Source organism: Dendrobates tinctorius, unplaced genomic scaffold, assembly GCF_039654945.1.
Source record: "Dendrobates tinctorius isolate UK_male_01 unplaced genomic scaffold, ASM3965494v1 ptg000031l, whole genome shotgun sequence".
Taxonomy (NCBI): Eukaryota; Metazoa; Chordata; class Amphibia; order Anura; family Dendrobatidae; genus Dendrobates; species Dendrobates tinctorius.
Window position 1 is genome coordinate 16,556,784 of NW_027361699.1, and position 12,615 is coordinate 16,569,398.

The 12,615-nt window shown below is 42.5% G+C and overlaps 1 protein-coding gene across 40 annotated transcripts in view; it reads left to right on the plus strand.

The window, feature by feature from the left end:
* Positions 1-12,615, plus strand: part of PTPRD (protein tyrosine phosphatase receptor type D) — a 2,878,718-nt gene that overhangs the window by 2,643,376 nt on the left and 222,727 nt on the right. The window lies entirely within an intron of this gene.

Sequence of the window (12,615 nt, forward strand, 5' to 3'; positions counted from 1 at the left end):
GTATGTACTCTGCACCCCTCCGCCTGTGGTAGTACTGTCCTTTTAAAAAGCTGTGTGTACTCTGCACCCCCCACCTGTAAGAGTACTGTCCTTTAAGTCACTGTGTGTACTGTGCACCCATATTTTTGGGAGTACTGTCCTTTAAGCCGCTGTGTGTACTCTGCCCCCCCTCTGTAGCTGATGCTGGGAGAGCACGTGGTCGTACTGTACCTGATACGTGCCAAAATAAAACTCTTTCCTCTGCTGCACCCAGGCGACAGGACGTTATGCATTCTTTTTTCAGCCTAAATACCGCGGCGACTAGATGTTGAAAATGTGTTTGATTGGATGGCTGAGAGTGGCTCCAGTTCCTTTGGCATTTGGATCATACCCACTGGAGTAGACATTTTGAAGCTGTGGGGGTACTGTGCACTATGCTCTGTGGGTGAAATTTGTGAACCGCTAATGTAGGGTACTGTTCAACCATGCTCTGTGGGTGATATTTGTAAGCTACATCTGAGGTACTCTGCCCCATGCTCTGTGGGTGAAATTCATAAGCTGCTAGTGTAGGGGTGCCCCTATGTGGGTGAAATTTGTAAGTTGTTAATGTAGAAGTACTCTGTCACATGCTCTGTAGGTGAAATTTGTAAGCTACTTCTGAGGGGGTACTCTGCACCATGCTCTGTTGGTGACATTTGTAAGCTTCCAAAGTATGGGGTACCATCGCTCATGCTCTGTGGGTGAAATGTGTAAGCTGCCTCAGGGGGTACTTTACCCCATGCTCTGTGGGTGAAATTTCTAAGCTGCTAATGTAGGGGTATTGTGCCCCGTGCTTTGTGGGTGAAATTTGTAAGCTGCTTCTGAGGGGATACTCTACCCCATGCTCTGTGGGTGAAATTCGTAAGCTGCTTCTGAAGGGATACTCTACCCCATGCTCTCTGGGTGAAATTCGTAAGCTGCTTCTGAAGGGATACTCTACCCCATGCTCTCTGGGTGAACTTCGTAAGCTGCTTCTGAGGGGATCCTCTACCCCATGCTCTGTGGGTGAAATTCGTAAGCTGCTTCTGAGGGGATACTCCGGCAGCAGGTTTACTAGTCCTCCAATGATAATCTCCTGCTGATAAAACAATGATTTTATAAAAACTACGCTAAGCAGCTCAGTAAGTGACACATCTCTGCAATCAGGGTCTCTGCTCCTACATTTTACTGCTCCCAGATTAGGTAGTAAAAACTTGGTGACAGAACTACTTTAAATGCAGTTCCACAAAGAAAGATACATGTCAGGAAAAAAGAAAAGAAATTGGTGGAATTTCTCACTATACAACAGTTATAAAAGCTTGGAGCTTGATCAACAAGCAGTGTAGAAACTGGTGGCAACTTTGTCATATTTTATCTGCTTTATGAAGCATCAACTTGGAATCTAGGTCAGATTTTAGCGCTATAAAATGATAATGTTCTCATAGGAACTGAGATTAACATAGAGATTTGTTGTGTGGATTCACTTAAATCTAGGAAATCAGGGGTAAAGCATCTATTATAGAGCAGAATGGTCGTCATTACTCCGTACATTCCATCACTCCCACATATGCCATGTAGGTTCAGGGTTTGCTATTGTTTCATCCTCCCATAATAACTGTGTATTTCCCTGTGTTTCTTCAAAGCCTGCGGAATCTTAACCATGCCAAAACAATAGGACTAGAAATTGCAATATTCATTTTAGGAATATTACATTGACCTTTTCCATCAGGATGAGAATACCTTATCTTTTGAGGTTCATGGTTTTGCTTTGTCAAAGGTCAAGAGTCAGCCTCTCCAAATCATTGTGCTTATGGCCATTTCACACAGCCGTCTGAGGCAATCATTTTGCCAATTTCTAGGCAGGTGATATGTTCAGTACTGGAATCAAAAGGTCTGCAGAGAGATGAAAGAAAAATCTTTACTCTTCCTAAAAAATGACCGAGGAGAAATAGAGAGAAATCGCTGCAAGTCATGTATAAAGGAAGATACATAAACCTAGTTATCATCCGTATATAGATGTGAGAGGGGAGAGAATAATATAACATTACATCAGAGGATGCTCAGCAATTATCAATGTAATCAGTAATGCTAAGGATCCAGTGCCCCCATAGCAGAAATTCATTTATTCTCGTCCCAGTCTTTCATTTTCCTGGTCCCCCAATGACAAGGACCTTTCACCGTAGTGTTTAGACTTTCTCAGAATCAGTACCTTATCGTACAACCCTCTCATACCGTAAGTATGATAGATTTATGTGTCACCTTAAGTAATTGTACTGGGAAAAATGAAGATTAAAGTGTATGCCTGCATTATCATAATATTGTCTTTAAGGTTCACCATATTGTGCTGATTTATTATGAAATATATCTTTGCATTGGACAAGGGTCGTCTTTTCTCCTGTGTAGACACATAATTTTATGATACAATTCTGCAAATCTGGGGCCATCATGAGGGGGAGCATAAAAGCAGGCTAGAATCTGTGTTACACACCTATTTCGGGCTCCACTTCCTTCCCCTGAGCCCACTGCCCTCTGTTGTGCTCCGCGTCGGGTTGTGCAGGTTGCCCAGTGTGGAACTAGTCCTACGTTTGGGGTGCTGCACCTTCTGTGCTTTTTCTGTTGGTGTTTGTTCTTACATCCATCCCTGCTGGGTTCTACTTCATCCATCCTGTTGCTCCTGAGATTTCTGTGTGTGCAAATGGATCGCTATCCACGTCCTGGTTCCGTGTGTCCAACCGGACCAGGAGTTTAGGGGGTCCACCTCACTTAGGGATCCTAACGGTCTACATATTAAACTAAAAAAGGACCTGTCTTGAGGTGAAATTGGCCACCTTCTGCTCTTGCTTTATTTCCATTACTACTCCCCTGAGTAGTCTTTCATTTTTTTTGTTTTTTTAATTCCACCATATAGTTGTGGAGATATGGGTTCTTTACTTAGTGCTAACTTTTATGTTCCTTGCCAAAGGGCGTGTTTCACTTGATAATTTGGGGACATGTCCCTAGGCTCCGGTATGCGCCAATAAGAGTAGCCCTAAATCAAAAACATAAATGCTTGGTATGCCCCAAAAAGAGTAGCACTAAATAAAAAAGATAAACATCCCTGCAACTGTATTGCTGTATTGTGTTTATATACACACACTGTACAGCACAGACCAAAAGTTTGGACACACCTTCTCATTCGAAAAGTTTTCTTTATTTTCATGACCATGAAAATTGTAGATTCACTCTGAAGGTATCAAAACTATGAATTAACACATGTGGAATTATATAATTAACAAAAAAGTGTGAAACAACTGAAAATACTGTATGTCTTATATTCTAGGTTTTTCAAAGTAGCCACCTTTTGCTTTGATTACTGCTTTGCACACTCTTGGCATTCTCTTGATGAGCTTCAAGAGGTAGTCACCGGAAATGGTTTTCACTTCACAGATGTGCCCTGTCAGGTTTAATAAGTGGGATTTCTTGCCTTTTAAATGGGGTTGGGACCATCAGTTGTGTTGTGCAGAAGTCTGGTGGATACACAGCTGATAGTCCTACTGAATAGACTGCTAGAATTTGTATTATGGCAAGAAAAAAGCAGCTAAGTAAAGAAAAACGAGTGGCCATCATTACTTTAAGAAATGAAGGTCAGTCAGTCCGAAAGATTGGGAAAACTTTGAAAGTGTCCCCAAGTGCAGTGGCAAAAACCATCAAGCGCTACAAAGAAACTGGCTCACATGAGGACCGCCCCAGGAAAGGAAGACCAAGAATCACCTCTGCTGCGGAGGATAAGTTCATCTGAGTCACCAGCCTCAGAAATCGCAGGTTAACAGCAGCTTAGATTAGAGACCAGGTCAATGCCACACAGTTCTAGCAGCAGACACATCTCTACAACAACTGTTAAGAGGAGACTTTGTGCAGCAGGCCTTCATGGTAAAATAGCTGCTAGGAAACCACTGCTAAGGACAGGCAACAAGCAGAAGAGACTTGTTTGAGCTAAAGAACACAAGGAATGGACATTAGACCAGTGGAAATCTGTGCTTTGGTCTGATGAGTCCAAATTTGAGATCTTTGGTTCCAGCCACTGTGTCTTTGTGCGACGCAGAAAAGGTGAACGGATGGACTCCACGTGCCTGGTTCCCACCGTGAAGCATGGAGGAGGAGGTGTGATGGTGTGGGGGTGCTTTGCTGGTGACACTGTTGGGGATTTATTCAAAATTGAAGGCATACTGAACCAGCATGGCTACCACAGCATCTTGCAGCAGCATGCTATTCCATCCGGTTTGCGTTTAGTTGGACCATCATTTATTTTTCAACAGGACAATGACCCCAAACACACCTCCAGGCTGTGTAAGGGATATTTGACCAAGAAGGACAGTGATGGGGTGCTACGCCAGATGTCCTGGCCTCCACAGTCACCAGACCTGAACCCAATCGAGATGGTTTGGGGTGAACTGGACTGCAGAGTGAAGGCAAAAGGGCCAACAAGTGCTAAGCATCTCTGGGAACTCCTTCAAGACTGTTGGAAGACCATTTCCGGTGACTACCTCTTGAAGCTCATCAAGAGAATGCCAAGAGTGTGCAAAGCAGTAATCAAAGCAAAAGGTGGCTACTTTGAAGAACCTAGAATATAAGGCATATTTTCAGAGTTGTTTCACACTTTTTTTGTTAATTATATAATTCCACATGCGTTAATTCATAGTTTTGATGCCTTCAGAGTGAATCTACAATTTTCATAGTCATGAAAATAAAGAAAACTGTTTGAATGAGAAGGTGTGTCCAAACTTTTGGTCTGTACTGTATATATCTGAAGAATAGTAATACTTCAGAGGCAGTGACAATAAAGTAAGAACAAAAACTGCCCACTTTCGAATCTATTCAAAATTAGAGCAGCATAATGTTGGGGCAGATAGCCTAGTTTCGTGGATATGTCATTTACTGGTCTGTTTGCTGTAGTTTCAATACAATCAGTATTTTATCATCAGTAGATTATCACTGCAGGCTAGATGTTGAGTGTAAGGCAGTCCAGATAATCCTCCGCCCCACACCACTGATTGGCAGCTTGTTGACAATGTACAGTGTACTCCGAAAGCTGTCAATCAGGGTTGTGGGTGGGGTTATATGCAGCCCTGCTACATCTACAGCAGAGAAAACAGGGATTCTTTCAAAACTGCACCAAGCAGCCCAGTAAGTGACACATAACTGGAATCAGGCTGTCTGTTCTTAGATGATACTGCTCTTAAAGATACCATAGCAAAAACCTGCTGACCAATTCCCTTTAATAGCATCAGTATGCAATAAGCTCCATCTAGTGGTGGCTGCAGGATGACACAATTTTATCCATGAGCTCCAATCCCTAAAATGTCTATTAGGAAATGGATCAGCACAGAATTTTAAATCTAGAAAATAAAAAGAAAATTATAAAGGAAATGTTCTTGGTGCTCTATAATGGTGTTGTTTAGTAAATTCATTATAGCTTAAATATTCAGATTATCTTACAGTAAATACATAAATTAGTAGATTTCTTACCCCATTATTATTGAAGAAGCCTGTTCACATGTGCAGCATATGGCGAGAATCCCGATTGCTCTAATCGTTCCTGCTAGTCATTAGTAGGCCACAGGTGGCAGTGTTGTCCCTCTGACAATATATAAACTGCATCATTCTTGTTGCCATTAAAGCTGCAGGAAATCGATAGTAAACGTACAGTCAAGTACAATGAACTGTAGCAAAAACAGGTTTTATGCCAACATGAGCTTGTATTTTTATGTGTTTTCTATTATTATTATTACGTGTTCTATGTGCATTCAGGTGGCTAGTAAATACTATACCCTTTAAAATGGCAGATTCTTGCGAATAAGGCTTTTCAGATTGCTATGTTAACTTTGCCAAGCTCTTACATTCATCCAATTAATACATTTTAGTTAATGTGAGGCAGTAACTATGTCTTGCAACCCTTTAATTTCCAGAGATGAAATAATGAGCAGTTGCACAGCGTAGAAATATTGGGCAATTGCCAAAAGCAACTGATTGCCGAACTTACCATGAGAACTGACTATGAGTATTATTCAACTGGGAAGCACAGTCTGACTTGGTCCTGTCGGCTTCAAGCTATTTCTGTCTGTCACGGCAAGCTGAAAGCTCTTTTTCGACATGTGCCGTTTTCCGGTGATGTGCCAAGTGTAGACACAGACTTTAGATTGTTAGCAGGGTCTTCTGAACTTGGGTTGTGTGTGTGTACAACACAAAGCGAGAGAATGAAAGGCTGACATCACCGCTCTGGCGTGCAGCGGAGGACTGGGATCCGTGATTCAGTGCATGGCTGCTGTCTGAATGGACAATGCAGGAAATAATACCCGGCATCATTAGGACCAGGTCTTCTTAGCTCATAGGATTACGCGTTCGTAAAAGACTTCTTATCGTATCAATAAGGATGGGGAATGGATATGCACCTTACATGTTCAGTAGTGGGTCTCATGTACCGTTCAGAAGATGTAGCGCAGAAGCCATTCTAGACTGTAGACAAGAAATCCCCATGTCCTAGAAGCTTGTGAAAATGTCATCCCCATGTCCTAGAAGCTTGTGAAAATGTCAAGGCAATGAACATTTTTCAAATATATTTTTACATATGTTACTGGTTCCAAATAGTTCAAAAGCTTGACTGTGTTAGAATCTGCACTCTTCATTTCTTTATTCATTTTCAGACTTGTAATATGCAGTTTGTAACCTACTCCTAGTTTTAGGCTTTTACATTGTCCGCGGAAAGTATTCAGGCCCCGTTACATGTTTCATTGCAGCCATGTGGTAAGTTTTTAAAAAAGGTCAATTTTTTTCTCATTAATGTACACTCTGCACACCATCTTGATGGGAAAAAACCCCCAGAAATGTAGAAATTTTTACACATCTATAAAAAAAAAGAAAAACTGAAATATCACATGGTCATAAGTATTCAGACCCTTTGTTCAGTATTGTGTAGAAGCACCCTTTTCAGCTAGTACAGCCATGAATCGTGTTAAGAATTTTTCACACCTGGATTTGGGGATTTTCTGCCATTCTTCCTTGCAAATCCTCTCCAGTTCCGTCAGATTGGATGGTGAACTTTGATGGAAAGCCATTTTCAGGTCTCTCCAGAGATGCTCAGTTGGGTTTAGGTCAGGGCTCTGGCTGGGCCAGTCAAGAACATTCACAGAGCTATTCTGAAGCCATTTCTTTGTTATTTTAGCTGTGTGCTTAGTGTCATTGTCTGGGTGATAGGTGAACCTTCAGCCAAGTCTGAGGTCCAGTGCACTCTGGAACAAGTTTTCATCCAGGATATCTCTGTACTTGGTCGCATCCATGTGTCCTTCAATTGCAACCAGTCGTCCTGTCCCTGCAGCTAAAAAGCACCCCCATAACGTGATGCTGCCACCAACATGTTTCACTGTTGGGATTGTATTGGACAGGAAATGAGCAGTGCCTGGTTTTCTCCACACATACCGCTTAGAATTATCACCAAAAAGTTCTATCATCTCATCAGACCAGAAAATTTTATTTCTGATAGTCTGGGAGTCCTTCATGTGTTTTTAAGCAAACTCTATGTGGGCTTTCATATGTCTTTCACTGAGGAGAGGCTTCCTTCAGGCCACTCTGCCATAAAGGCCTGACTGATGGGGAGGGCTGCAGTGATAGTTGACTTTGTGGAACTTCCTCCCATCTTCCTACTGCATCTGTGGAGCTCAGCCACAGTGATCTTGGGGTTCTTCTTTACCTCTCTCACCAAGGCTCTTCTCCCACGATTGCTCAGTTTGGCTGGACAGCCAGGTCTAGGAAGACTTCTGGGGGTCCCAAACTTCTTCCATTTAAGGATTATGGAGGCCAATGTGCTCTTAGGAACCTTGACTACTGTAGAAATTCTTTTGTAACCTTGGCAAGATCTGTGCCTTGCCACAATTCTGTCTCTGAGCTCCTTGGCCAGTTCCTTTGACCTCTTGATTTGCATTTGGTCTGACATGCACTGTGAGCTGTGAGGTCTTATATAGACAAGTGTGTTCCTTTCCTAATCAAGCCCTATCAGTTTACTGAAACACAGCTGGACTCTAATAAAGCATTAGAACCATCTCAAGGAGGATCATAAGGAAATGCACAGCATGTGACTTAAATATGAGTGTCTGAGCAAAGGGTCTGAATACTTATGACCATGTGATATTTGAGTTTTTCTTTTTTGATAAATATGCTAAAATTTCTACATTTCTGTTTTTTTCACTTAAGATGGTGTACAGAGTGTACATTAATCAGAAAAAAAAAGAACTTTTTTGAATTTACCAAATGGCTGCAATGAAACAAAGAGTGAAAAATGTAAAGGGGTCTGAGGTCTGAATACTTTCCATACCCACTGTATCTTAAAGATGTGTCCCCTCCAGCAATTTATGCTGAATGTGTGGTCTGTACATTCAAGGTGTTGCTGTCCTGTCTTCACTTGCTTTCCAGAATCAGCACAGCTTCATTCCTGTAGCGATTTCCTCCATATCTACAGTTTTATTCACCCTCCGTAAAATAAGGATGTATTTCCCCCTATCCTGGTTATCTGTGTACAACTCACTTTCTCCTCCTGCTGTTATCTCTAACACTGAGAGAAGATAGGAGGAGAACATGGCAGTCAGAGCCCGAAACAGAGCTTTTGCATAATTGAAAACTAAGTGGAGGGCTTACATACACTGTACAGCAACAAAATGAAGTAACAATTTTCATGAAGACTTTAGATAGTTGCTTTATTTTGGATTTAGTAAGAAAATGAACAGTTAAAGCATTAGTCCAAAGGTGTACATAGACTTTGCCCAGAATTCATTGTGCTAAGAACCTTAGTCTCTGATTCTGATACCTCTGCCATTTTCCCCGACTCGAGACCTCTCATCAGGGGACAGTGATATACAGTCATATGTAAAAGTTTGGGCACCCCTATTAATGTTAACCTTTTTTCTTTATAACAATTTTAGTTTTTGCAACAGCTATTTCAGTTTCATATATCTAATAACTGATGGACTCAGTTATATTTCTGGATTCAAATGAGGTTTATTGTACTAACAGAAAATGGGCAATCTGCATTTTAATAAAATTTGACCGGTGCAAAAGTATGGGCACCTCAACATAAAAGTGACATTAATATTTCGTAGATCCTCCTTTTGCAAAAATAACAGCCTCTAGTCGCTTCCTGTAGCTATTAATGAGTTCCTGGATGAAGGTATTTGTGACCATTCCTGTTTACAAAACAATTCCAGTTCAGTTAAGCTTGATGGTCGCCGAGCATGCACAGCCCGCTTCAAATCATCCCACAGATGTTCAATTATATTCAGGTCTGGGGACTGGGATGGCCATTCCAGAACATTGTAATTGTTCCTCTGCATGAATGCCTGAGTAGATTTGGAGCGGTGTTTTGGATCATTGTCTTGCTGAATTATCCATCCCCTGCGAAACTTCAACTTCGTCACTGATTCTTGCACATTATTGTCAAGAATTTGCTGATACTGAGTTGAATCCATGCGACCCTCAACTTTAACAAGATTCCCAGTGCCGGCATTGGCCACACAGCCCCAAAGCATGATGGAACCTCCACCAAATTTTACTGTGGATAGCAAGTGTTTTTCTTGGAATGCTGTGTTTTTTTAGCCTTCGTGCATAACGCCTTTTTGTATGACCAAACAACTCAATCTTTGTTTCATCAGTCCACAGGACCTTCTTCCAAAATGTAACTGGCTTGTCCAAATGTGCTTTGCATACCTCAGGCGACTCTGTTTGTGGCGTGCTTGCAGTAACGGCTTCTTTCGCGTCACTCTCCCATATAGCTTCTCCTTGTGCAAAGTGCGCTGTATTGTTGACCGATGCACAGTGACACCATCTGCAGCAAGATGATGCTGCAGGTCTTTGGAGGTGGTCTGTGGATTGTCCTTGACTGTTCTCACCATTCTTCTTCTCTGCCTTTCTGATATTTTTCTTGGCCTGCCACTTCTGGGCTTAACAAGAACTGTACCTGTGTTCTTCCATTTCCCTACTATGTTCCTCACAGTGGAAACTGACAGGTTAAATCTCTGAGACAACTTTTTGTATCCTTCCCCTGAAAAGTTATGTTGAATAATCTTTGTTTTCAGATCATTTGAGAGTTGTTTTGAGGAGCCCATGATGTCACTCTTCATAGGAGAATCAAATAGGAGAACTACTTGCAAGTGGCCACCTTAAATACCTTTTCTCATGATTTGATACACCTGGCTATGAAGTTCAAAGCTCAATGAGGTTACAAAACCAATTTAGTGCTTCAGGAAGTCAGTAAAAAGTAGTTAGGAGTGTTCAAATCAAGAAAATGATAAGGGTGCCCATACTTTTGCACCGGTCAAATTTTGCTTAAATGCAGATTGCACATTTTCTGTTAGTACAATAAACCTCATTTGAATCCAGAAATATAACTGAGTCCATCAGTTATTAGATATGTAAAACTGAAATAGCTGTTGCAAAAACCAAAATTGTTATAAAGAAAAAAGGTTAACATTAATAGGGGTGCCCAAACTTTTACATATGACTGTAAGTAGGATGAGTGACAGCAGCACCACCCCACAGCTTCTATCACTGCCCTCAAACAAATTGTTTTCATGAGGCAGTAATAGAAGCAGGGTGTTAGGGACGGCGGAACGCACTAAATATAAAATAACGTAACGTGCGTTCGCCGCCTGGGGTCCACCGTGCAGAAGGTGTTAACACTGCTGCTAGCTAATGGCAGTCATACAATATGGTGGTATTACGCACGCGGGTTGAACGTCACTCAGGTGCGCTGAGTGATCTCTATTTACTCACAGAGATGCCTTAAGTGAAAAACACAAAAAGGCTGAGCCTGTTAGCATCACAGGTCACAGAGAAGTGCACACACGGTATATGGTCACAGGAGCTGGGCCCTAGGCTGAGGGTCTGCGTTCGTCTAGACCTACCGTGCATGCGGTGTCGCAACTGCGGACGCCAAGAGGAGCTGCAGACTGCAGCGCGGCGACACACTGCCACTAGTCGACAATGCCCAGAAGCAGGCGCACTGTCGGACGCTAGCACTGTGGAGGATGCTGTAGTGGCTTGTAGCTTGCCACTGGCTGGCGCCTACTCTATAGCTAAGTCCCTATACACACTCGTAATATCAGAGGGAGGGGATCTTAATGAGTCATTCGCAGGTTCATGCATCCATCACCATTCACACAGTAGCAACTAGAGACTAGACTAGCTCATGGCCAAGAGGCCATGCGAACCTTTTATAGCCAGGACCTTCCGGAAGCTTCCAGATCCCTGAGATGGATCAATCAGATCTGGAGAAGGACCTGGACATGTGGCTCCCGATCTCCAATGGAAGATCGTCTCGTGAGCATGCTCAGTGGAGTGAGAGAAGGACTTAGCCTCTGGAGCGATTTGCTGCTGAGCAGCCTGCATTGCCATTGCTGACCCAAACGTGGCAGCAATAGCCAGCCCCACAGAGCAGGTCTGGGCAGAGCGTCTGGGAAGCCGGGATTGCTGAGCAATCTCCTCTGCGGTCGAAAGACAATGGGAGACCGCAGAATGTGAGGCTCTGGATTCCTGTTGAACCGCTGCAGGAACCCGACGCCTAACACAGGATGAATGACACCTGCACCGCCCCTTGATGACAATTCATTTGAGGGCAGTTATGGACACTGTGAAGCTACATTGCTGTCACTTACCCTGTTTCTATCACTGCTCCCTGATATTGTTTAATTTCAGGGAAAATGGTGGCATTGCCAGAAGCAGTGACGTTGACTATGGAGACTGAAAATGCTCACACTTCTTCATTGGGAAAAGTGATCAAAGCTGCTGAGAAGATACTGCAGCACTATCCTTCTGAGATGTCCCATTTGATACTCCCCTCAAAGAAATGTCATACAAAATAAAGTAAACAAAATAGCAATAGGGATTAGGAGGGTAAGGTGATTGGTAGGAAAATGGTTAGGGCTTAAAGAGGTTATCCAGATTTGGCAAGAATGTCTGTATTCACTATATCTGACTGAAGACTTTTGAATCCTCACATCACACATTGCGCACGCTGTCAAGGTTCTCCGGTGCTGGTGGCAAGACTGGGTGGTCATATCGCTGCAAGAATACGATATGCATGCTCCTGCACACATACCGACTAGATGAGAGCGGCCTTTGCTCAGTACCACTGCATTTTTTTTCATGCCAAACCTGGACAACTCCTTTTAAAGATAGATATTTATAAAGGGTATTATCGGTATTGGACAACCCCTTTATGAAAATAAATTGTGGATTTACCTTTGGTAGGGGCAACTAAAAATTCTATGTTTGCTAGATATTGATGTTGAGGAAATGATCCATATCCTTAAAAAAAAAATCCACTAGAATTTGGAAATTAAGGCCAGTTTCAATCTAATGAAATTCACAGTCCAAATACTGGGTGACAGACCTCCTGACCTAAACTCAGCGACCTCATACAGTATGTGCCCAGGACAGTCCTAACATTGCCCTTACATACTTGTACTGTAAATTTTGGATGTGTGAAAGCGGTTTATCTTCAGGACCAATGCTACAGTGGCCACTAAGCAATGTGCAAAACTGCGGTGTACATTGCTTACATCCTACTTGCAATAGAGCCGATATCCGCTTATGGGT